Below are 27,436 nucleotides of genomic sequence, written 5' to 3'. Positions count from 1 at the left end.
CTGCATTGTGAAACCGTACCTGTGACTGATCTTCGTTTGAAGTTACAATGCATGGATTACTGTCTCTGAGACTGGTAAGAAAACTAAACCTTAACCTTACGTTTAATAAGTTCGCCTGTCAAAATCAGCTGCGTCTGTACAGTAAACTTGATTTCCGTAGATAATTTGCTCCATAAAAATGCGACGTACAGCGAATCTACGGATACAGAAGTATTGAATCCTATGTTTAAATGGCAATTCTTTCCGGAAAGATCATACAATTGCGAAACATTTTTTTTTGGGGTAAAGAAATCAAAAACTTGATAGTTTAGTAACAAAATATTGAATATGTAAATATCTTATACATAGATATAAGTATAGAATTACATTTAAAAATCTTATTCTAATAATTTTATTAAATAACTTGAATTCGTACGTCAGTGAAGGCTTAATGTGTAATAAAATCACTAACGTGAGGAATCTGATGAAGGTTCAAAACTGTAAGTGTTGTAAAATTTCGAGATTTTATGTTATTCCTTAACACAAAATAATTACACTTTGCTAATCGCTGCTATTGGTCGTTTTAAATCGTTGAGTTTGGTAGGGCGTATTAACATTTCATGATCCCTAGTTAATGGCAGGCCATTGATTGCCAGGTTAATATGTAGGATTACATCGCCTGGTGCATGACAAACGTGGCACCTGCTGTGAACTGATTTACGTGCCTGCAGCACGTACGAAGCCGCTTTTGGGATGAAAGCCCATTTTGGACACATGTAAATCACTTCATGTCATTTCTAAACGTTTGAAATTCATAACTCATACTCCAATGGAATTAGATGCGTAAACATCAGCTCGTGCTGTGTACCGTCTTGTCACATCACATTTGTGAGCAGATGTTGATGTCGCAAAGACAATGTCGTGCTTCTCTGATCACAGATTTACAGTTTGTTACTAACTACGAGCAAATGACAGACAGAAGGGCTTACTGATTGATTAACTAATTACCTAATTAAGTACGCAACTTGATTATCTGACTACGTGTTTGCCATATTGTCGGCATTATTTTGCCTTGTCGTCTTAAAGAATGGTGATTGCAAGGCAGGAAGGTTGGTGTGAGAGGCTTTGAGCGTACTCTGCTGATTACTGCCGTCAGAAATAGCATTTTTTTAGTAATGTGCACAGTATCTGTAACAAGCTCATACCAACCTTCCTGCCTTGCGGTCACCATTCTTTAAGATGACAAGGCAAAATAATGCCGACAATAAGTAGACTCATAAGATATTTTGGTAACCTAAACAACTTACAGACTAAATAAATAAACGACAGACTGATTTATTGACTGATCGATTGGCTTATTAACTACGTAACAAACTGAGAAGTAGATACATACCTAGCTAGCTACTTGAATTGGCTGAATGCATAGGTGACCGGTGGATTAACACTCTGGTAATATAACTCCAGTGGATTTATTCCTTTATTTGTGAGATTCAAAATTCCGTTATGGCTCGCTGAATTAGGGATTTTGACATTTTCCATAATTTCTGCAAGCAAATCTCGGGATAATAACTATAAATAGTATAGTTCTAGTCCCCCCCCCACCCATCACCATTCAAATTGTTTCCAGATCTAGAATTTTTTTTCGTTTCATTTGACTACAATTAATGACCGGTTTTTGTGTACACAGAGATCAAATATCTGGGATACTGGGAACGACCCGTTCTTCAAGTGCCTGAGCACTGCGGGTCCCAACTTTTCGTTGGATTGATCTATGGGCATTTTGGTAGGACTCCTTGGACCATCAAATATCAGTCTACGTAAAAGCAGACATTTTCAAAGGTTAGATGTAACGTGGAGGTTGCTATGTTGCTGTGTGCAAACTTGCTATGAGAAATGTCCTCATGCACGCTCAACACTGTCGCATTTTCTTGGCGTTGTAATGAAGAGTCTAAATCGAACCTGATTGCGCACACATGCGCTGACATTCCGTGTCACAGGGAGGTCAGGCGTTTTAATTTCCGCCCAACCACGTGACGTACCGCACACAGAAATGAAACCACCCTCCCGCTCCAATACCCATCCGCTCTTATCAGCTTAGAGCTTCGTTTGAAGCTTTCACGAAGAGGCCTGCGTGTTGCCCAAAAGTGTCATTCATTGAAAATGCTGTGCCCGTTGCATCATTATATTGTCTATCTATCTACCTACCTACCCACAGTTCCGTGGATCGAAGCTCGACTGAGCTGGTCAAGAAAGTTCCCGTAATTCATGAAACCCGAAGGTAAATCTGTGTGCTCAGAAGAGTCAGCTGGTGGACCATATATCTACAAGCTGAAACCGCCTCGTACCTCTCACACCTTATTTAAAATAAAATTTAATGTGTAATTTTACCATCTATGCCTAGGTCTTCCAAGCTGTTTTTTTCCCTTCAGGTTCTCCGATTAAAACCTGGTAGTCATTTCACATCCCTCCGTGCCTACTACATGCCGGCTTATGTGATTATCCGTGATTTGGTCATCCTAATAATATCTGTTGAAAGATAAAATTATGAATCTCCGAACAACAAAGATTTTCCCGTCACAACTCTGTATCATAGGTCCTGATATGCTCCTCATGACTTTATGTGTAACACCCTTGAATATTTACAATGACATACTCCTTCGTAATTATACATCGGCTTACTTTTAATTGGGAATTGGAATATGCCTCTGTGCTCAGGTAAAAAGTACCCTGTCGGTCTTCTCAGACAACAGTAGTCCAAGTTCGAGTCAGTTTTTGACTGACGGTCAGCCAGTAAGTCAGTTTGTCTTAGTACCGAGCCTGTTTTCGGATTCATAACAATATTTCAAGGACACCAGTAGGAACTAGGTGAGACTATATACAACAGCGTCAGACAAGACAAAGAAACAACTCCTACAATTTATAACAAAGTAATTATGACCTTGTACCGAAGACCCTACTTGTATTAAGAAAACATAAATGTAAAATTATTGTTTAATTTCAAAGATGATAGTGTATTAAAATCACAAGATGGCAAGTTCAAGAAGACATTAATCAGGGTATGACAACGACCCAGAAGTTTACCGACGTTTCAGAGGTCGTAGCTTCCTCCATTATCAAGGCAGCCATCTTAAGAAATATTAAAATTCAAGCCAAAAATATACGCTGCATTCCAAAGTGATTTTTCTAATGTTATTAACAGTGCACCTCTTTATATGGTTTTACTTTGTCATAAGCTTAATATCGGTACGAAGAAATTTCGAATAATAAATAGATAGACTCACCTGAGTCGGTATTTTGACAACAATTCAAATTTCTGGTGTCATATTATTGATTTGTTAATACATGTATCGACGTCTTAACAAATACGAAATTCGAATCGACTTCTCGTTTGTCAGGAGCTCAAAGATCTTGCCGGATCGCCGGATTTAACTCCGTGTGACTTCTTCCTCTTCCCAAAGATGAAAATTCAGCTAAAGGGAAGGAGATTTGAGACGATAGAAGAGATTCAGGCAGAATCGCAGATGGTGCTTGACAGGCTGACAAAGAAAGATTTCCAGGGATGCTTCCAGGCTTGGCAGCGGCGCTGGGATCGTTGTGTTCACTCCCAGGGGAACTACTTCGAGGGTGATGGATGAATTTAATACCTGAGATAAGTGTACGGGTTTTTATAGGCGCAGTCTTGAAACTTTCCGATCGCACCTCGTACTATTATGGTGATGAAGTGGAAATGGCATGAGAGGTAGCAGTCGTGGCCTGATTTAAGGTTCTGTCTCAGCATTTGTTTCAAGAGAGTCCAGAAATTACTTATTTTCCCAGTGAAGATAGCAGACCTGTGGGATAAGCATTCAGGACCACTCACATACACGTGCTAAGAGCTCAACCGTTAGCAGAGGTCTGTAACAGAAATGTTAGTCCCGTCTGCATGTTTGTTTCAACCGGGATGATCAGTATGTCTCCGCCCACTCCACCAGAAAGCCGCGATAACATTGAAGACCACAGGTGCAATATGGCATGCTGGGTTATTGTAATTTTGCTTCATACTGAGACTAATCTGTATTGCCTCTGTTGCACACATCTTCCATCTTCAGCTGTCTACTGCCCTATCCAATTTTTAGCTGGTAGCTATTGTGGTTCTAATATGAGAAACAGCACGTCTCCCTACAGAGTCGCCCGGGATTCTGTGTGGTTCTGCAAGCCGGTTAGATCAACGGTGCTTACTGCGTTAGGGATAGTCGGTACCGTGTCGAAGTGTGTCACTCGGTCAAGAGAGTACACTGATGAATATTCCTCATCTTCTTCTATTGACATTTTGGGTGGCTGAGTGTGCATATAGCTCTAGAACGGACAAACCGATTTGCACCAAACTTATCTTGCTTTTCCATGAATCCAGGAAGAAAATACAGAAATTTTAATAGTGCTAAACTGTGCTAAGGTCAGGTTACGGTGAAGGAGGTTCCTGCAGCTTGGAAACTAAGCAAGATAAAGGACGGTGCTATGACCAGCGTTGTTTGTTTCGGCAAGGAGAATACAGAAACAAAGTCTAAAACCGCGAAAATTGTCCTGGGTCTGAGACCTGGTGAAGATGGTTTGTTGGTATGTTTACAATTCCTGGGTTGATTAATAGTTTATTCAATGATATTATTTGAAGTAAATAGGTTTTGTAGTGTCGAAGGAGATGATTTGAAGAGTTGGTAAGCGCAGGCGAATGAGACAGTTTATATTTAAACATCCGTGTCTGCTTTAATGGCTATGGTGTGATCGGCGCTGCCATACGCAAGGTCTCTGGAGCTCAGAGAGCGTGTTGACGGTGTTTTAAGGTGAGCTAAAAACAATTTGTTTTAAACATTTGCGGATATTAGCATTTATGCTGGCATGCTATAATGAATTGCAGTTTTTGCTGTTGTTGGCGAAGTTAAAGAGTACTCGGGTATTCCGCTCTTTTTTACGAAGTGCATAGCCAAAATACATTATGGGCTGGTCGTGTCCGTCCGTCCATCCATCTGTCTGTCCAATTGATTCAACTTGAGAACCAGTGGACGAATTTGGATACAAATTGATGTGGAATTTGTGCCATTTGACATGATCACAAACTCGTACATACTTTGGATATCCTACCAACGGCAAATACAGAATGACGATGAGTAAAATCGTGAGGTAGACATGAGGCTCTGCGATCTGGTGGCCAAAGCGGGAACTATCGACAAGGCAGATTTACTACTTACAAATGCACAGTGCAAAGGACGTTAGAGGATACTAAGTGTATCCTGGTACGGAATATACTTTTATACCTTGATAGCAGATTTGAAGTGGTACCAATCATTGTTATATATAAAGAAAGAAAGCCGGATGGAAAGGCCCGCTTTCAGAAGTTCTAGAAGTTTATATTTTTAATGTCCTTTTAACTCTTGGACCAGTAGACATCTAGCCTTTGAGTCGTCCTCAGAAGTTGGTGTTCAGGAGATTAATGCTGGAGACAGCTTGTGATTCTGCAGTACGTAACACAGCAGCAGGAACTCATCGCAATTTCGAGACTGGATACAGTGTATGAAATGCGCTGCATGGTACTATGAGATGAGCGTTGATACAAAAGGTTGTCAGAGATTTATTTGTGAATGTCGGGTTTAGGAATGAGTTAAAGTGTATAATGTAGAGCCTTCACATAGTTCGGTGAAGTATTTCAGATTGGAATGCATTCACAACAAAAAAATATATGTGATATTGGGGAACGGCCAGCCTTACAAAAAATGGCATTGAGATAATATTGATTCTACTGAATATGACGTACTAGTTGACTTTCTTTATTGTAGTCCGGTGGTCTAGCGGTTAGAACCCTGGCCTTGTAATCCTGGGGTCCCGGGTTCGATTCCCGGCGGTGCCCGAATTTATAACTTGTGTTGGGCAAGGCCGTGGTCTAGGCAACACGGAGTTTTCCTCCGGGGGCTTCCCCGGTTTCTCCGTGGCATCCCAACAATTACTCCATTCACACACAGAAGAAGGCAATGGCAAACCACTTCTGGATCATCTGCCGAGAACGTATAAGAACAGGTCCCAGTCCGAGAGAAGGATGGAAGGATCCTGTTCGTGTGGACCTGTCGTCAGACAGAACACTAAATAAATAAGTCCGATTTACCCTAACTTTCAGTAGTATCATGGCATTCAGTTTGAGAAAAACCACGAGGAACGTTAGTAACGAAAAGTGATTATCAGGCCGAGATTAAACAGAAGACATTATCGGTGGCTGTCTGTGTCTGAGATTTATAAACCGTAAATGAAATATGTTATAAGGGTGTTAAAAAAAGCCTGTACAAAATATCCGTAGCTTCAAGTAGACAACATACAGAGATTGGCAACATTGATATCTTTGTCTAGGTTGGTGGCATTGATTTATGGCACATTTTTTATGTTTAAGTCGCTACAATTTAAGAGGACATCGTCTCTAATAATTTTTTTGTAAACGAATGTAAGTGTAAAGCAAATGACTTGCTTTCTACTGTATAGAATCTTTCTTTGTTCCTTCACCTTTTTCCGTTCTTAATTTTCCTCTTCTGATTGTGGGTTTCGTGAAGACATTTGATTTCTTGACTGACTGTAAATGTCAGTAATCAGGAGCGCTCTGCATTGTACAGATATTTATAAAATAAAGCGCTTTTAACAACCTCATCAGACACATCGTATCACTAAATGCTTACGAAGCAGATTTTTAAATATAAAATCTAGTTCCTCATTAACTCTGGAAATGCAGCAGAAATGCGTACCAGATCCCAGCCTTAATTTAGTGGGTCCCGTCTTCTGTAATCTCGTGAACTTAATCGTTACTGAGAGAGATATGGAAGCTTGATTGCGGAGTGACGGCGACGAGGCGTGTGTGAAATTTGGGCTTAATTGGGCTAATTATCGAAAAAAGAAAGCGATGCCTACAGGAAGAATGACGAATAACTATAAGGAAAATCTCTTCTAAAACATTGTCTGATCTTTAAGCAAAATTGGAGCTGCTGACTGGATATCTTATCAGTAAGAGCATTTCTGTGTGATGGTACGTTTTTAACTGGTACGTACTTTCTTCTCTGAAACAAAGTTGAGGGTAAATTCAAGGTGGCATATAGGCAAATGCTTTTGTGAACCAAATATATAGGAGACTTAAGATGGCTGTCTTCTTGATTGTTGCCTCCATAATCAGGGCGGTCGCCCTGATTATGGAGGCAGCAAGGACCTCTGAAACGTCGGTCAACTACTACCAGACTACACGGTGCAACAACTTATAAGACAACCATATTCAAACTCGACGCCGTGAAAACCTCGAATCCTACTATGGGAAACTAAGATTTGGATATACAGAGCATCTATGCAGATAATGGCCACATGTCAAGAGATTGTTAATCGAGCGATTTTTAATAAAATAACACTGTATAAACACGTCTTATTTCCGTGAGTCACGGATTTATGGAAATTTAACGTTAAACAGTGTGAGAAATAATTTCTAGAGACTTATTTAATAAAACTGCTCTTAAATCCTGCAAGAAGATAGAAATTTGTTTCATTATAGATAAATATTCTGATAAGTTTAAGTGGAGGTAAATTATCATGTTGCTCGTTGCTTCGTGTGGATAGCGCTAAACGCAGTTTTATTTCAGAATATCCCGTATAGTTAACGCTGTCGATATTCTTTGACGGAGGTCCTTGAATTAGCATTGCAGTATCCGTAAATGAAATGGATATCTGCATATTCATGTCCGAAATTTTAAAATCCATTGTTTGCAGTACTCTTCAAAGGTAGCGTGCGTCATGAGATACAAGTTACCCCAGCAGAGCTGTTTCTTGCATTTCATTACTGTTTATTACCGTCGCACTAGCACCAGAAATGTCTGAATGCCGCGCCTGCGTAGATATTTGTCTTTGAATATTCATAGCTCAGTAATAATCGCTTTTGCAGTGTAACAAATTGCGTATTTAAAAAGTAAGTGTAGATTTAATAATAGACGGATAATGAACATTTTTGTCACTAGCCACTTTTGTTAATATTCATATTTGAATATTCATAACTACGTAACTGTCACAGTCAGCTTTGCCCACCGATCAAGATACCTCTGTGTATGGGGGACGTCTGCTACCGATCAGATTTAAGGGAATGTACGTCTCATTAACTACGAAAGTTTTGCGTGTCCTGTACAACAGCGAGTTGAAGGTAGGACTATTTGAAAACCAAGTGGCGAGGTGAATATTTTTATGGCTAATGCTACGTCCAAGGAGCCCAACCTCTCGTCTTTACAAAGGTTGGAAAATCTGTCTCCACCGTCCTTATGTCTGTTTATGACGTGTTTACTCCTTAGTGTACATATTTTTCCACACAAGGAATTGAAGTCTTCAACGTACACTGACAGCTGTTACATTTTATTCTCCACCGAACCCTTTAGTCTTACGTAATGGAATATTCTGAAGAAAATGAGGAGAAAGGAACAACTTATTTCTGACTCTTATGAGCTGAAAATATTTCTGATGAATGAAACAAGCTTTATTATAGTTTTAGTTCAGACGTATTTAAAAATAACCCAACTTGATTCTGTATGTACACTGTGTGCAACCTGTAGTGGCAGGTCTGAACGTACGTCATACGTGGAAAATGATCCTGCTTTATATTCGGAAGGCCCCATGATGTTCTTTCAGTCACTATAGCCCATTATTGGAGCACTGATTTTAAAACAGCCTCGACCACTTCGAATTCGTCTTGCCATTCGAAATAGCATCGTTAAATAAACGACGAAGATGTGAGATCTGAGGTTCTCACAGCGGCACAAATATGAGCGTCTACTAGGTCGTTGCGCCGTCTCGCCTGGTGGAAATTCAATGACGTTTCAGAGGTCATTGCAGCCTCCATCGTTAGGGTGATTTTATTTCTCTGATGATGGAGATGGCAAGCGCCCTTGAAACGTCGGCAGACGTTTACCAGACTACGGCGCGAAACAACGCAGACACCTGCAACCAAATTAATCTTTTTCGTACTAGCAGATTCTACCTTCGATTTTCACAGACCATTGTGTACACCTAGTGTGGGATTCATGTGTATGGTTAGCCCTATAAATATTCTTATATTTTAGCTGTACTGTTAGCGATCAGTGTAGAAAGCGCCTCTAAGAATCACGTATTTCGGATTGTGTGTTCGTAGTCACGTTCGTGGACAGAGGTCGCAGCTTGCCATGTGCACCCGTGCGACAGGGCGTACTGCCTACTCGATTTTGTCCGCATGCTAACTTATAATGAGATTACACACACATTTTACTCTGAAGCAAACCGCGTTAGCGTACGATAGTATTACATTTGAAAAATACACAGCATCGGCCAGTTTGATCGTAGTTTCATATTCGAGTACTCAGTTATTTTTATGAAGTGCGACTTGCGCTCTGCCAAATCGAGAAACCGCTAATGGATACCGAAAAATTGTGTTATGAATTTTGATAAACGTAAAGTGCACAAACTTAATGATACAAGGAAACAAGATTAATGTAAGTGGTTAACAACTATTGCTGAATGCTAAATATTTCATGCTTACTAAAATAATATTTTTAATTACCAAAAACGTGTTTGTGAAGACCTAATAAATTATATATCTTAAAAATTATTCAGAAGTGTTTCAATATCTTGGCAAGGGGCAAACATTCTTGAGAATTAATTAAACGGCACTTTAAATTGACCGAAACATGTTATAAGATAATATTAACTATAATATCATATAGACGTTCTGAATGATTTACGATAAGGAGCTGGCAAGAGGCAAATGATAATATATAGATTTGCTCATAATCTTGTAAATTACCAATAACGTACTTTGAAATGCTACAAAGAAATTTAAAACGTATTTCCACCAGTTTTGCTACAAACCTCGTGTCGAACGGAGGCCAGTTATTGGGAAGTAATATACCGTAGACCTCCGATTATTCGTAGTCTATCTGGTTCAAACGAAAATTGAAAATTAATTTTTAAAAAGCTGCTGTAAAAGTTAGAAGGCTTAAAAAGAGAGGAATAGGTATGAAAATTACATATTAATTAATGTAGAAACATAAATAATTTGCTGCTAAATCGACTACAGAACATTATTACTATCTGTTTGAATTCTATTTTTTTAAAACGTAGTTAGTGTATAGAATGTTAAATTTTATGTAAAATCCTTTTTATTGTTAATAAAACGTGAAACAGAAATAAAGCTGTCCGGCTAAACTCCATTCAGTCGCTTAGGGGAGAGATGATATAGATCCTCGACACTAGATAGGGGTTAGTGGTCAGTGCCATGCCTCGGCACAGCTTTATCCCGGGAAAGGGCCCCAGTACCCATTGGACAGGAGGCTGGGTGGGCCCCAGAGCCGGTCTGGACGCGGAGGATCGAGTCCGTACTCAGTCACTATCCTGACTGAGAAACTTACAGTAGGACAGCACAATACAGAAAAACGCGGACAAACGTCCATGGCTTGAGTGGGATTCGAACCTACTGTCCCGGTGACCAAGCGGCACAAGACCCACGCCTCAGACCACGCGGCCACTGTGACCAGCAGTGACCGGTGAACGAATTAACAAATAATTTTGCGTGTCTAGACAGAAGTGGTCTCGGTCCGGGTGCTGCTCGCGGGCTACCAGTTGGTTTACTGTGGTGCGGATTGCAGAAAGTATTGTAACATCCTCGAAGGCCTGATACTATAAGATTGTGTACTTATGAGTTCTGAAGTGTCCCAAGCGGTCGCTAGAGGTTTTATTAACTTGCTTTCCGTCTCCTGCTCATTTATGCAGAGCGCAGACGTATTTAAAACCGATTTTTCATAAGGTGTCCATGCAGTGAGAGGGGTGTGGTTTGTGACATTTAGTTTGTTGGTGTAACCTCATTTGAAATGTCCCCCCGTGGACAAGGAGGCCCTGCGATCGAATTACACAACATAACGTGTGTGTATGTGTGGTATTGTATACATGTAAGCTCCGTACAGACATTGAGTCAGGCCTTTGGGAACGGAAATTTGTAAGCTACATGTTACTTTTAATTGGGCCTTCATGTTTTCTGTCTGATATGCTTTGGGTTCATGATTTCGAATTACTTTTATTCCTCGCCACATCCCAAAAATAAAAACCTTGTTTTTAATATAGTGCGCATGGTATGAGAATGTAGACTCGTGTAGAGTGTTTTGTGATAATGAATTGAGAGGGCGAACGTAGATCCTTTTTCGTGATGATGTATAGGACAAGAGTAGTGGGGCACGGAAAGAATAAAGGCAGGGTTCCAATGTCACGTCTCTAGCCGTAATAGTCGCCCCTAACACATCATATTACAAACGAATGCCCGTCCTAATAGAATTAGCAAGTATGGTCGCTTTCACACAGAGCTTAGACCTCACACGTTAGACAGATTTGTCAGTTTTCAAAGCCTTTTGTATTTCACACGAAAAGAAAAAAAGAAAAAAGTAAAATAACTACACGATACACACAGATTTAGCCTACACATAAAGTAGTCAGCAGCTTCTGAGCAGGTTAGTTTAGCGATATTTCTCCGGATTTATGTGTTAAAAAGTTGCCTGTTCGGTTCTGGTCAACGGGCTATTTCATTGTTTTAATGTTCGTGGGTATACGTCCGTTTCTTCAGACGAATATTTGGACGCTACATGGAAATATCTCACGAACGTCACCTTCTAAATCCTTACCTACTCATCGTTCATGTGGCTAGCTTTTGAAATGTTTTATTTAAAGCGTTGAACAAAGTATACGGTTTTGGTTTTCCTATATAAACCTTAAATTTTCTGAGAAACTTCTGGTCACATTATATTGAATTTTGGATCGAGTCTTTATTTAGTGACGATGTTTTATTTGCAATGAATGAAAGGTTGGTAATGAATGAATACAGAGTATTTGAAAGGAGTCGATAATAGTCTGGAGATACCATACTGAGGAAAACCAAATAAATCCTCATTTTAGACAGTACGCAGCTCGGCCGAAATATGAAGTTGCACGGACCTACTAGGCGGATCCAGAAAGCACCGAGATAAATAGGTTTGAATTCTGTTTCAGATACACCTTGGTTTTGATGTACTGACTTTAGTGTGCAATAGCTTTAAGTGGCTTTGATTTTGACTTGTGAAAAAAGGGAAAAGATCCTTGCAGGCAGTTTCTTCGCTAGCTGTTGGCGTCTAATTTTTATACTTTGTGTTTTTGTAAACCTTTGCTGGCGAACATTTCACATAGCACTTCAGCATGCGATAAACTAATTTATTCTGTAAAGCCTCGATATAAGTTCTATATGTTTCCATAAGTGTAGGCTGATAACAGTAAGCTAATAATTGTAACTATTGAAAAAATTATATGTATTTTTTTTAGCCAAACACGTTCCTGGGTTTAAAGTGTTAGAATGGTTATTACATTGTTTTCCTTTAACGTGATTACTTGACCTGCTAAATGACTTAGTAGTTGTTTAGTTAGCGCTTTTGGTATTTAGGTAACAATTTATAGCGATTATTTAGCTATATGCTTATTTCAGTAGATATTCAAGTTACTTTGATAGTAAGGCTGTTTGTTAACTAGTTAATTAGTTATTTTTTAAATAGTAGTGCAAAGTTTATTTTATTAATTACTTACTTATATAGTATATTGGTGAGCCGGGATTGCTCAGTCAGTATAGTGACTAGCTACGGGCTGGACGATCCCCGAGGGGGGCAGAGGATTTTTCGTCTAGCCTCTGCGTCCAGACCGGCTCTGGGGCCCACCCAGCCTCCTCTACAATGGGTACCGGGGTCCTTTCCCGGGGGTAAAGCCGGCCGGGGCGTGATGCTGACCACTCACCCCCATCTAGTGCCGAGGTTAAGGAAGAGAGGAGCTATACCTCCACTCACCCCAAACGCCTACATGGCGTATAGTGGGACAAACTATACTATACTATATATAGTATATTGGTTGAATAATGTGTTACTTGTTCAGTTAGATACATCGTTATGTTAGATATTTGGTGGTTCGTTAGTTAGTTTAATTTAATAGCTGATAAGAGGATAGTTAAACATTTGTTTAATTGGCTATGTGGTAACAGTTTATGTTTTTTGTAACAAGTAAGTTATGCGGGACGGAAGCTAAGAGTTCTCACATTGGAACGGGGCACAATCATTTGCTTTTTTTACACCGAACTCCAATCACAATGTCCAGTCAATTCACCGCGAGCCGTCACCAATAAGCTGTAATCCCGGACTATACAATTCCATCGTTCTGACTAATTGGCTACCAGAAGGGATGCCCCGAAGCCCTGGAGTGCTCCGCAGAATTAATCTACTCTCTTATGCCGTTGTACAGTAGCTGTGCCCCATTCAAATCGATTCACTTCTGGTACAGTACGTACTGCTTGTTTCTTCATAGCAGTTAATCGCAATTAAGTGACAGTGGGTTCGAAAACAAACTCAATTAGAAGCTTCATAGTTAATTTAAAAACTTAATTTCTGTAATTAAATATAATACAGCTAAGTCCTTGGCCAAAGGTTAAGCTCCGTACAGAAAAGGCCTGTTCGTACAGCACAGTTACGAGACTGATCGATCAATGAATATTATTGATTTGTGTATTATTTAACGACTCTTTCGACTACATTAGGTGAAGTGGAGTATAATATTAACTTAATAGCACTACAAATCATGACTTAGAAGTTATGAGAAACGAAATTTCATGTGGTCTGTGTACACTGATTCACTGTATTATAATTTCTTTAATAATAAGTAAGTAAATTTAATAATAAGTAACTAAATTTAATAATAAGTAAGTAAATTAAGAAAAAACTAAGTACATGTTAGTATCTCTTCGTCAGCAGACAGGCGGGCAGAATTATCTTAGGATAGCTAATAAGTCCTTTGAAAGTGTTACAAAGTTCAAAATTCTGGGAACAACAATAACAAATCAAAATGACACTCATAACGAAATTCCGGAAATGCTTGCTACTTCTCAGTTCAAAATATTTTGTCTTCCGTCTGATTTCTAAGAACCTGAAAATTAAAGTATACAAAACAATAATATTGCCTGTTGTTTGTATGGGTGCAAAACATGGTCTCTCACTCAGAGGGAGGAACACGGATTTCAGGTGTTTGAGAACAGGGTGTTGAGGAGGATATTTCGGCCTAGGAGGGAAGACGATGGAGAAAACTGCACAATGATGAGTTTAAAAATCTGTACTGCTCCCCCAGTATTGTCAGGGTGATTAAGTTGAGAAGAATAAGATGGGCTGGGCATGTAGAGCGCATGGATGGGACAAGAGGTGTGCACCGGGTATTGGTTGGGAAGCCTGAGGGGAAGAAACCGCTGGGGAGACCTAGATATAGATGGGAGGATAATCTCAGGCGGTATCTATGGCAGATAGGAGTTGAAGGAGACTGGATTTTGTTGGCCTAGGACAGGGTCCGGTGGAGGGCTTTGGTTAATTCGGTGATGAACCTTCGGGTTCGGTAAGCCATCTAGTTAGTTAGTTAGTTAGTTATACTTAATTTTTATTTTTCATATGTTTGTAACTTTGTTGCTATTTTTGTTAAACTGCATTTACGTCTGAAGAAAGCTCGTTATTCCGCATTTTCTACAGAATAAAGACAATCTTCTGATCTATAATTGTTTGTACCAAGCAAAATAATTCGAAGCATGTACGTGTAAGAAAACACAACGTGTCTCCATTACAAAAATCAAGAGGTTAAGCCGTTTAAAGAAATAATCGCTGTGTGTTCTGAAACCCATCTACTCTGCGTGCTAAATACAGAATTATTGAATGTTGAAATAGATGGTACATGTTTTAGTTGGCACGTGGTGGTTACGGTGAAGGCGACCTCGTGTAGATACGAATATGTTGAACAAGAAATTGTGACTGACCGACAAGTATTGGGCGGGAGTGTAACACAGCCCTCGCCTTAACAAGACAACCAAAAGTGTTACGAAATTTAGCAGATTATATCTTATGACGTAAGCAACAAATTGTTGAGGAGGACATTTAAATCCAACAGAGCATGAGATAATGGAAATATCTGAAGGACGGAGACATAACGAGAAGCTCCTCTTCTTATAACGTTATTAGAGTGATTGGATGGAGGATGAGGTAGGCGGTATGGAGTGTCTGTGGAAATGAGAACGTACTCCTACAAAGTTTCAGTCCTCACCTGGTGTAGATGAGACGATGGCATGAAAGTGGAACCTACATAAGAAGGGTGTTATGAACACGGCAATGGACGTTTCAGTTCTACAAGAACCAGGAAATTCATTGACGAACTGAGAGACTTCGAGCTTCTCAAAAAGTTTCTCATGCGTTTTTATTGTAATTTACTTGAAGAAAATGTTAGTCATGCCAGATTGTCCTGTTGGGAACTTCGAAATGTGTTCAAACTTAAGATGAACATTTAAATAATTACAGTAGCCCTTTGCGTCACCGCTTGTCTTAAAATTGGTACGACATTTCGTCGTTCACATGCAGCATGTGAAACAGGAAAACATTCTTAATTGCTGCTACAATTCTGAAATCCTTTGATTTTAAATTTTATCTTGATTCTACAGCCAAAATATAATTTACCTGATTACTTATGTGCCTGACTATATTTCCAATCCTGTTCGCATTTCCAGTCAGCTATAGCTTCTTGATTCCAGTACCACGTGAGCGGAGTTTTTCGTAATGTACTGTACTAAACCGCTCGATTACTGAGGTATAGTTACACTGCTTCCTGAACACTGTATTTCCACAACTTGTAATTTATGTTTATTCCCATGAAATAAGAAGACTGACGTTCATGCAGTAGCAATACTTTCGTGCTCTAAAATTGTTTCTCAATTTTTTTAAAATGAGATGTAGTAAGAAGATATCCGTCTTCTGGGTTGTTGCGCTGTGTAGTCTGGTCGATGTTTACCAACGTTTCAGAGGTCATACTGCCTCCGTCATCAGGGCGATGAGTATGACAATTTCTGTCTTCTGGGTTGTTGCGTCTGGTAGATGTTTACAAACGTTTCAGAGGTCATACTGCCTCCATCATCAGGGCGATGAGTATGAAGATTTCTGTCTTCTGGGTTGTTGCGCTGTGTAGTCTGGTCGATGTTAACCAACGTTTCAGAGGTCATACTGCCTCCGTCATCAGGGCGATGAGTATGAAGATTTCTGTCTTCTGGGTTGTTGCGCTGTGTAGTCTGGTCGATGTTAACCAACGTTTCAGAGGTCATACTGCCTCCGTCATCAGGGCGATTAGTATGAAGATTTCTGTCTTCTGGGTTGTTGCGCTGTGTAGTCTGGTCGATGTTAACCAACGTTTCAGAGGTCATACTGCCTCCGTCATCAGGGCGATGAGTATGAAGATTTCTGTCTTCTGGGTTGTTGCGTCTGGTAGATGTTTACCAACGTTTCTGAGGTCATACTGCCTCCATCATCAGGGCGATGAGTATGAAGATTTCTGTCTTCTGGGTTGTTGCGCTGTGTAGTCTGGTCGATGTTAACCAACGTTTCAGAGGTCATACTGCCTCCGTCATCAGGGCGATGAGTATGAAGATTTCTGTCTTCTGGGTTGTTGCGCTGTGTAGTCTGGTCGATGTTAACCAACGTTTCAGAGGTCATACTGCCTCCGTCATCAGGGCGATGAGTATGAAGATTTCTGTCTTCTGGGTTGTTGCGTCTGGTAGATGTTTACCAACGTTTCTGAGGTCATACTGCCTCCATCATCAGGGCGATGAGTATGAAGATTTCTGTCTTCTGGGTTGTTGCGCTGTGTAGTCTGGTCGATGTTAACCAACGTTTCAGAGGTCATACTGCCTCCGTCATCAGGGCGATGAGTATGAAGATTTCTGTCTTCTGGGTTGTTGCGCTGTGTAGTCTGGTCGATGTTAACCAACGTTTCAGAGGTCATACTGCCTCCATCATCAGGGCGATGAGTATGAAGATTTCTGTCTTCTGGGTTGTTGCGCTGTGTAGTCTGGTAGATGTTTACCAACGTTTCTGAGGTCATACTGCCTCCATCATCAGGGCGATGAGTATGAAGATTTCTGTCTTCTGGGTTGTTGCGCTGTGTAGTCTGGTCGATGTTAACCAACGTTTCAGAGGTCATACTGCCTCCGTCATCAGGGCGACGAGATGTAATACGTTTTTAATTAAACAATAGAGTTTTCCAAAGTTTAGTCTTCTGGTAATTTTCTCACGAATCTTAACTTCCACATTAAATTACTTATTGATCAAATAATGAACTACCGTGTTGACTAATTAAGAATGTGAATGTGACTTAAACGTAAGTGACTAATTATCTTTTGTACAATATTTTGCGTAAAATACTGGGAGACAGATGAAATTAGGATATATCAGAGTGCAAACTTAAATAAATTGGTCTCTGGGGTCGAAATCGTGATGCTAATGTTGATTACGATAATGCCACATTTAAATGTTGTTACCAATTAAATCTAAGCATTACCTGAGATAGGTTTTGCTGAACTATTGTTGTAGGGAAACTGTAATTGAAATTCCGACTCCCTTTGTACTAAAACCCACCTCGTCGTTATTTGAAACAGTTTTAAGATGTAGTTTAATGTCAGGTGCAAATGCCACTCGGTGAAATGTTGAAGCTTTTCTGCAGGAATTATATGCAGCCGTCCGTCATAGACCACGGCGTTCCTTTAAGATCGGAAACAGGGAGGTCGCAGCAGATCTGTTTAACAAATTTGGTCCTTGATCTTCTCTGACCCTGTGTCCCTGCTTACGTTTCCCACGGACAGCCTGTCACCGTTAAATTCCCTATGGAAGACAGGGAATGGCCGATAACAAGACCGTTGATGGGAATGGGGGACGGAAGTTCTAAAAGGGAAACAGAGAGAGAGAGAAGAGGATGAAAGGAAACAAATAGCAACTCTGGATCTGTTCTGAATCTCCTACAAGGGAAGAGGTCACGAGATGACAAGTGAAGGACGAAACGTAGAGGAACGTAGCTCAGCATAACTGAGAACGAGAAAATGATTTGGCTTATCAAAAGATAATTGTAACAAGCGAAACGTCATGTAACGTAGCAAAACGTGAGAGCAGATTCTAATGCCGGATGTGGACTGTTTCCAGAGGCCGAAGACAGATTTTGGAGGTGGGTCTAGATTTACTGGAACAAACATAACGTGAAGCACGGGAACAGATGTAAAATTATTCTTAGGTGTTTAATGACACTGTTTAATCTAAAGTCTTATATTTTAATTATCGAGTTAGGTGGAAACGTGGTCATGAATAGTCAGTATGTAACGTTTTTGAAGGAGGCGGTCATGAAATGTTTGAGGGTATGTCTAAACATTCCTCTGAAGAGATTGCGGAAATGGTTGGTAATTGTCGGCAACCGGGTTGCCATTAGAACCTAGCCCTGCCCGAGACAGAAATCTGCAGTGCTGCCAATATACCGTCATGCTTCTTGCCGATCTAGCGTGGGAGAAATTTTTGTGTGGTAATCATACTCTTCGTGTGACTGAGTTTTGTCAGCAACTTCGGTGATTCTGGTTTATGATTCTTTATGGATTACGTTTGTTAAGAGACTGCTTGTGAAGAGAGACATCTCGTACACGATATTCGGAATGTTAGTCAAACATCGAGTTGAGAGTAGTGGAAAAAAAACAATATTTTATTGTAAGAACTCCAAATAAGATACCGCCTGGGAGATGCAGCGTAGATTAAAATGCGAGAGTTGAAGTTCTCCCAGAGGAAGATGACGTTCTTCTGGGTTCTTACGCCGTGTGAACTTGTGCGTGGATACTAACTTTTAGGATATAGATACCCAGGGCTACAGAAACGTTAGTATCTGCATACTAGTCTACACGGCGTCACGACGAATTAAAAGATGGTTATATTAAAGTGGGAGTGCAGATGTGTGAATAGCGTCAAGCTAGGACAAAGTCAACTGACAGCGTTTTATTAAACTACGAAGGAATTCTGAATTCTTCAGAGCAAAAATGTTTTTGCCAGCTGAGTAAGTACCAGATTTAAAGGCAAGTGTAACACAGAGTTCATTATATTTTCAGGGATTTTATTTCATTTTTTATAGTTTTTTTATTTCCTTACATTTTTCTTATTTCGTTCATAAAATCTTTATTCCCCTGTCTTTCCTTTCTTCCTTTAATTATTTTTCTTCTTTCATTTTTACTTTCTACGTTTCTAGGCTTCATTTGCTAGTTTTTTTATTTTTATTTTCAACTTTCATTGCTTGTCCCTTTCCTTCGATTCACCATTCTGTTTCCTTTTTCCATTCTTTGTGTTATCTTTCTTGCACTCTTTGTTTCTGCCTTTCTTACTTTGTCTTCTGGACTTCACGCTGTACACGCATTGCCTGTGACTGACTGCCCTGCGTGTGTTAGATAGCACGTAACACTCGGGGCTCAACTCGAACAATAGAACCCCGCCGTGCGATGAGATCTCCATCCCAAGTGTTTACATTTCTCTGCTACCCGAATGATTAAGAGTCTGCAATAAACCGCTTGATAATTGAAAATGAAAAGGAGAGATGTGCTTGCATAACGACGTAAATATTAAATACGCTCATTTATGTGAGAAGGGAATCATCCTCACAGGACGGTAAATAAGACTCCCAAACCTTGCTTTCTAGTACAAATAGAAGTAGTAGAGACCTAAATATACATGAAATAAGGTGTGATTGTGTGGACTGGACCCAATTTTACTATCAGGATGGAGTCAAGTGGCGCACTCTTGTTATTACAGTAGTGAATCTCTAGATTTTATAAAATGCTGGGAATTTGATTAACTGGACGAATATCAGCTCTCAAGAATGACTGAGCTTTAGGAAAATAGCTGTGAAATCGAAGCGACCAAATTAATATCCATATTTTTATATACCGGTTGATATAACTATGATTATCACAGATTTTCCTTTCTGCGTTTTCTAGAATTTATCTCAGCTGGAAGATGCCTGCTACATGTTCCATTATCCCATTTTGCTTGATTTATTACCAGACGTACAATGCATTCAATTACAAACCAAACAAAGATATAAAAGAAGGAAAGTATACAGAAGAAAGTAAATAACTGAAAGTTCGTGCTCACTGACTATGTAGTAGTGTGGGACTATGGCTTTTACTATCGTCTCTCTTCTCTTTATACCATTTTTTGCATTTTTATGGAACATATGTGCCTCCTTTTCGGAGGTTACTTGATCTGTTTAGACATTTGGCGGCCACTTTAACCCGCTTTTGTTAGTATAATTGTCTAATTTGTCATTACAATCACAAATAAAGAACTTGCAATTTAAAACGCCACCAGAGCTAAAGCGCCTTATGACGTATCGGTATTTATTTATGGTATTTGAAAAGGACTTCAGGACTTCGTGAATCGAATAGAGTTGTCTAAGTAAGCTGAATGACGTAATAATTTATTAATAATTTAGAATTTTTAAAGAACGTACGTCTGTCTTTCGATATCGATTACACCTCTCCAGTGTTATCACATGTATTGGTGCTCGTAACTGCATGTGCTGGTATGTTAACATGAATCTTTAATATTCTTCATAAGTAAAGTACACGGAAACCTCGAACTTTTACTTCCTATCTGGTACACTACCAGATACCTCATTCAGTCCGTGCACTACAAATATAAAACACTTAATTACTTTCAATTGTCATTACATTAAAGTTATTAAAGCGAAAAGATGTGACGTCACACGTGATGGTATTATAAACACCGAATACAGTACGTAATGCATTATAACTTATGATATCATAGGGGGTAAGAAACAGGTTTTGAGTTGTAGTTTATTTGCCTAGTGAGTTTATATGACAGCACAAAATCACTAAACGAAAATGGGATAAGACTTTGTTCTAGATGTGGATGATATGAAGATGGCTGTCTTGTGGATTGTTACGCCGTGTGGTCTGGTAGACTACTCCATCTTTTCTTCCGTCAAATTATTGTTTCTTCCTCCACGTTTGTCGTTATACAGTTTTCATTTACTGAAGATAATTTCATATTAGCTTTCCCTTCATATTCCTTAGACTGGAGAAAATTTCCGACGAACGACTAATTCCGCTTTGTTCATGTTCCTTATTTGGCGGATATAGTCTATTTATTATCCAGTCGACATCGAAGGCTATTCCCCGGGAGTAAAACAGCTATAGCTTGAAGCTGAACACACCTCCATCTAGCGGAATAATAAGCCGTAACGCCGACATTAATCTGTACGCCTTGACGAAGTGTTCCTTAGCCAAAGCGAAAGATTGACCTCAGATTTACCTTACGAGAGATGCAGTAATATTGGAACAGAAACTTCAGTGTGGAACCTTACAGTTCGTTTTCTTCATCTGGTGTTTTTATTGTTCGGATTTAATCAATACGTTGTGGCATGGCGATGAGTAAGTAGCTCGCGAGGTTTCCGCATCGCCCTGATGATGGAGGCAGCAAGGACCTCTGAAACGTTGGTAAAGTTCTACCAGACTACATGGCCCTACAATCCAGAAGACAGTCTTCGGACTCACCGCTGTTAAAACCTCAAATCCTGATTACTATTAAATATAAACACACTGTTCGGCAATTTCCTTCCAAACATAATGAATCTATATGAAAAAGCCATATAAGCTTCTATTTCAGTGGCATTCAACCTTTTTTGTTTGCGTACCCCCAGATATAATTTCTCTTCAACTTTGTACCCCCAAAGTTGTTAGTGTATCATTCAAGTTATACATAGTATATATAATCTACATATAAAATAAATTAAATAAATTATATTACTGATTATTCAGTGTTTATCATAAAATAATATATTTTTTTTAAATTTCACGTACTCCTAAGATATCTTCGCGTACCCCAGGTTGAATACCACTGCTCTGAGGTATTATGGTACCTGTAGCCTACCTGTTTTAACAATTAATAAATCTGTATTTTTATTTGTGTGTCTTGTATGATTCTCAGTCTATACAGGGATTATTACTTTAAACCATTTTCTTTAAAAACACCACCAACCTGAGAAAAACCCGTTTAAATACAAATATTCTGCTTAGTATACCATCTGTTTAGAAATGTTATAAAGCTTTATCCTCTTTTTTTCAACCCACTGCACTGACTTGAGCTTAATTAACTTGGCTGCATAGAAGTGTCGTTTAAAACAATACATAAAGTTCTGTGGTATTGTGGATGGTTGGAGCAGAGTGTATACACAAGAGTGGACAATATTGAGCTGAAAAGCAAAGGGAGAGAGAGAGAGAGAGAGAGAGAGAGAGAGCGAGAGAGGGAGGCTGATCGGCTGCATCTACCAGTAGTATATTGAGTTGGTAGGTATGGGGAATGGGGAATGCGTAGGAAATTGAAACACTAGGAATTGATCCTGGAGAAGAGAAATGGCTGGACGAGTCCACATGTTTGTACAGTAGGAAAACAAAAGCAGACATTTTAACAAACATCAACGTAGTGATTCTTTGTGATTCCTGAAAAATTCTGTCGCAGAGGAAGTAATAGGATGGAGAAAATTTGGCATGTGGCTTCATAATTTATACTCGTCACCAAATGTTATATTAAGGCGGTCGTATCAAGGTAGGGCCAGAACGCTGGGCTTGTAATCCTGAGGTCCCGGGTTCGATTCCCGGTGGTGCCCGTATTTACAACTTGTGTTGGGCAAGGCCGTGGTCCAGGTATCACGGAGTTTTCTTCTGGGGCTTCCCCGGTTTCTCCGTGGTATCTCAACAATTACTCCATTTTCATCATCATTTACACACAGAAGAAGGCAACGGCAAACCACTTTTGGATCATTTGCCGAGTAAACATAAGAACAGGTTCCTATCAGAGGGGAACTTGTTCATAATGTCACTAGGGATCGGCTCCGACAACGATGGTACCAAAAGAAATTCAAGGTAGGATAAAATTGGTGGCTCGTGTAGAACATAAACATACAAAATCTGCATATATCATTTTTGTTAGAGACACGGAAGTTAGAGACAGTTTGTGAGACATCGGTGTAGATGAGGGGATATTGTTATCTGTGTACTGGATTGATCAGGACAGGTTTTTAGTCCGATACATTGGTAGTATTGTAACGACTGTGATGAATCTTGTTTTTAAGAATAGGACATCTGTATATGTTGCTTATGAATGCGGTTTCGTCTATTTAGAATGAATTTGGTGAGATGATAATGTTGCGTCATATTGTGATGATTATAATTGTTTAATTTTAACCGTCTAATCACAATAAAATATTTTATTAAATATTATAATATTATTACTATAATTAACATTTAATATTTAAAATATTTAAAATATATTAAAATATATTAAAATGATGCTCTTTTCTATCGAAATGTTCGATTTACAATTAGAGCATCATCTTTTTCACGACATGTTTCGGTTTTCAATGAAATTGTAAATCGAACATTTCGATAGAAAAGAGCATCATTTTAATTATATTTTAATATATTTTAAATATTTTAAATATTAAATGTTAATTATAGTAATAATATTTTAATATTTAATAAAATATTTTATTGTGATTAGACGGTTAAAATTAAACAACAATGAATTTGGTGTTCAATACCAAGAACAGTGAAAACCTATTCTTCTCTTGACAGCCTCAGGCACTTCAGATCCCCAACAATTGAACTTTGTTCTCATGGAAATGTAAATTAACTAGAAGCCTTTTACTTTTCTTTCTTAAGAAGGAAGCACCGCGACTCGAAAAGCTGTTAAGTGGATTCAGTTCTTACTTCGGAATACTAACTTACAACTGCGCTTAACAGAACCTAGTTACCACAATTTTTAATGTTAGACTTCACAAACAATTACTGGGTTGTACTTTGAACGATATTGTAACATCGCATCTACTTCGTATTACTGTAAATCGTATTTCTTTTCTTTCCAGGTAAGCTTTCGTCTTGTAATTGGCAGCATCTGTAGTCTTGCTTGAAGTGAGTACGCTGATATTACAATTTTATACAGTTTCTACTTCCTAGCGAAATCCCCCGAGATCATTCTCAATTTTGTTTTCTTTCTTTATTCTGCAGTAGTGTTATTACAAAATACGTATACACACGAGTGGTTTGACTCTACACGTTCGCTTTGGCATTACAATTCCATGCATGTAGCTGAGACTTCTCATCCCGTGGTCCGCCTGTCGCACCCAACAGACTGCAATAGCTTACCTGCACATATTTATACATACATAAAATGTGTTAATAATTACCACATTTTAGACTATAGGTCTATAACACATACGATCGTTGTGTTCACTCCCAGGGGAACTACTTCGAGGGTGATGGATGAATTTAATACCTGAGATAAGTGTACGGGTTTTTATAGGCGCAGTCTAGAAACTTTCCGATCGCACCTCGTACATACAGGTACAGTCGTTCAAGGTGTTATGTCACAGAAAGTATTAAGACACATTTCTGCAGAACTTCCGCGTAGGTGATAATCACGGTTCGATGTTTTGATTGTCAGATTTCTCAAATATGCCTTCAAATAGCGTATTTGTATTTGTTTCTCACATTTCCAAAAGATATTTCTTACTTTATATATGTTGTTGCTTAGTTTAATACAAAATTGTAAAGAAAACGTTTTTGTTGCAAATATATTTTGTACGTAATGCTCCATCTAAGCTAAATTTATCTTCGTTTTAAACAAAACACATGCTTTGGCCAGTATTTCGATGCCACATTTATTGCAGCATATCACTTTGGGGGGGGGGATGTACTACTTAATAATGCAGCCGTATTTTTATCGGAAGGCACTTTACCGTTATAAAACCAATCGGTTAATGCTGTTCAAAGAGGTAACCCCCGTTGTACCAAGAATTAAACGGAACTTATAATACAAATGTACAGCTGTTGACTCTTGAATCAGATGGTATGTATGCTATAGATACCACTCAGTTGTGAAGTTGTAAAGGAATAAAGAAGACTTTAAAACCACATGAAAAGCAAAGTTATCTATGTAAGGCGAGTGACGTAATCTTTTAGTAATAATATAAAATTTGTAGAAGAACGTATTTGTGTGTTTTCCGGTTCGTATTACACTTTTCTAGCCTTTTTTTTGTTTATACGAGCGAGTGCATATTATTTTAATCGTATATGGGCGCGAAGGGAACTGGAAGTCTTCCTGCACCCTCGTCGGATTCGTTTTCGTTTGCGAAAACGTTATTTAAACATCGTATTTTACCTGATTTTTAGTTCTGTGTTTACCTTTTCCGGGTTTATAGCTGGATAGCACTTGTTTTACAATGTCTTCGTTATTGTAGGAGTAGCATTGATATTAGTCAAATGGGACATATATGTTACAGGTATACCTTTATACTCGGTGATTGCATTGTCCAAACTTCAGCCTTCATAACAGGAACAAAAGCATTGTAAGACTGGGACGGAATGTTTTCCATATCTCAATGGCTTTGATCGTATATTACTGATGTAAACTGGCCATCGCAAAACTAATAGTACTGAAGATATCACACTGCATAGAATAATAAATCTGTTTAACTTGCCTTTCTTTAAAAATTCATCATGTTGGAAAATGTTTCGAGTAAAAGTTGTCGATTTTGAGAAGTTAATTATTTATGTCTTGCTCCAATTGTTATTCAATGAGACAGTCGATTAAGGTAAATAGTGGTTACGCTAAACCGATATGAACCAAATGTAACCTGGGTCAATTACACCAAATTTTATCGACGTACGTTAAACAGTATCTGACATGAAATATTCTGAATCGATAGATACGACTTACACATTGTACGTTTTGCTTATGTACTCAATACAATGATCAAATGTTACACAGCAGGCTAATGGCGCAAATTGAAAACTTAATGTAATCAGTATGTATGGTCATGGACAGACTTCAGTCTAAATTGAAAAAAAAAAAACCTAAGAGACTTTTCTCAATGTTTTCAACGTTTTAAATCTTGTTGCATAAAGGAGTTTTTTGTAGTCAGTAGATTTAATTAGTTATGAAATATACGTATAGCGTAACAGTTCTCTGGATTATCAATTCGTGGTGCTAGCTTTGATTCCCACTTACGGATAGTTCGATCGCTACAGGCTCGGCGGACAAGCCTGAAATTTGAACCGGTTCAGTGGTTCACGAGCTGTAAGATGACAGCTTAAAATCTATCGTCTCGAAAACTACAAAATACAAAAAAAAACTCTCATTGAGCATAAAATGTGAGTATAATTTGTGTCGGAACTTTCTCCGATCGGATAAGTATAAGACAGTTTATTATGATACCGACTGCTTGAATTCTGAGGTCGGCAGGCTGTCTGCCTATTCCCGGTAAACTCACTAGAGCACTCCCGCGTGGTTTACATTAAGCGGCTGTGCGAGATCATTGCTCGGAGAACAGCAGGGGATTTTTTTATGAAACACTAAATTCCGAATGTTATGCAAGATTAGATACTTTTTATTATTTGACTGAAGACGGTAAAATGTGTGGGAATTTATCTGTTCGTAAGGAATATGTTGTATGGATATATTATTACTTTTATATTTCTGGGTTCCTTTGCATGGTAGACTTTCCAATTCTCCAATGTAATACCGAAATGTTAGCATTTCACAAGTTTGTCCGCATTCCGCTTTTCCACTGTTCAGAATCACAGCACGCAACAGGGAATCCGATTAAGTCTTTGCTGTTGGACAAAGCCGCATAGATGCTGAGCGAATTGTAATATTTAACAGCATCGAAACCGTTGCGCAGACCGCTTGGAATTCCTTCTGCCAAACAGTTCAGCTGCAGAACGTACACAAAATTCTAAACGTTGTTTTGGGTATCGTCAGTGTTACTGGCATTTATTTCTAAGCCTTCAACTATATATTAACCCTATTCATGCTTGTTTCTTTGTAACGAAACATTGTTTCTCGACGGTGATATAAAATTTCTGTTGCTGAAATATCGCACACAACTCTATGTATGGTTAAACTATTTTACCCTTTGAAATAACAGTCTAGTCTTACATAACCTTTGAAATTTCGGATTTTACTGCCAGAAAACTATAATTCAACTCTGTTTCTGTGACTTATAGAGAAATATTTTTGTTTATTTTGAGAGCCAAAGAAAACCCATAAACACATTCTACGTATTATTGAATGTTTAACTCTTTGAAGCCGAAGATCGTCTGAATATTATTTATGAATTCAGTCCGTACCGCGAAGAAAACACTACACCTCACCATTACGAAAATCAGCTGGTTAACCCTTTGAAGTCGAAGCTCGTCTTCATAATATTTACGAATCCAGACCGTACCGCGAAGAAAACACTTCACTTAACCATTAGAAGTCGAATCAGGCGGTACCACATAAGATTTAACCAAAGAACATCCCGGTCAAAGGCTTAAGTAGGTGGTATGTGTAAGTGCTATTGTGCTATAAACCGTCAACAGACATTTTTCGTCGTAGGCGAATTAATCGCTCCTATTTCATACAGCCAGGCTGACCGACCGGACCTGGGTTTATGAGCGGTATTACGGAAATATAACTTGACGCGATCCAAAGTGATCTGTACGCTTTTTGCTGTAACTTAGAAG

The 27,436-nt window shown here is 38.9% G+C and overlaps 1 protein-coding gene across 17 annotated transcripts in view; it reads left to right on the top strand.

The window, feature by feature from the left end:
• LOC110831748 (CUGBP Elav-like family member 1) overlaps window positions 1–27,436 on the top strand; it is a 1,322,428-nt gene that overhangs the window by 433,998 nt on the left and 860,994 nt on the right. The window contains exon 1 of one of the 17 annotated variants that reach the window (XM_087351841.1): window positions 9,449–9,476. The exons of the other annotated variants lie outside the window; for them this stretch is intronic. The gene's annotated coding sequence lies outside the window, so the exon portion shown is untranslated. Of the gene's footprint in view, window positions 1–9,448; window positions 9,477–27,436 lie in introns of those variants that run through there. 17 annotated transcript variants of the gene reach the window in all.

The sequence above is a fragment of the Zootermopsis nevadensis genome, unplaced genomic scaffold (assembly GCF_977971745.1).
Source record: "Zootermopsis nevadensis isolate Lab colony 2312 unplaced genomic scaffold, Znev_1.0 Znev_ptg000020l, whole genome shotgun sequence".
NCBI classification, from domain to species: Eukaryota; Metazoa; Arthropoda; class Insecta; order Blattodea; family Termopsidae; genus Zootermopsis; species Zootermopsis nevadensis.
The sequence above is the reverse complement of the archived record's forward strand: the minus strand, read 5'-3'. Positions and strand labels throughout refer to the sequence as shown.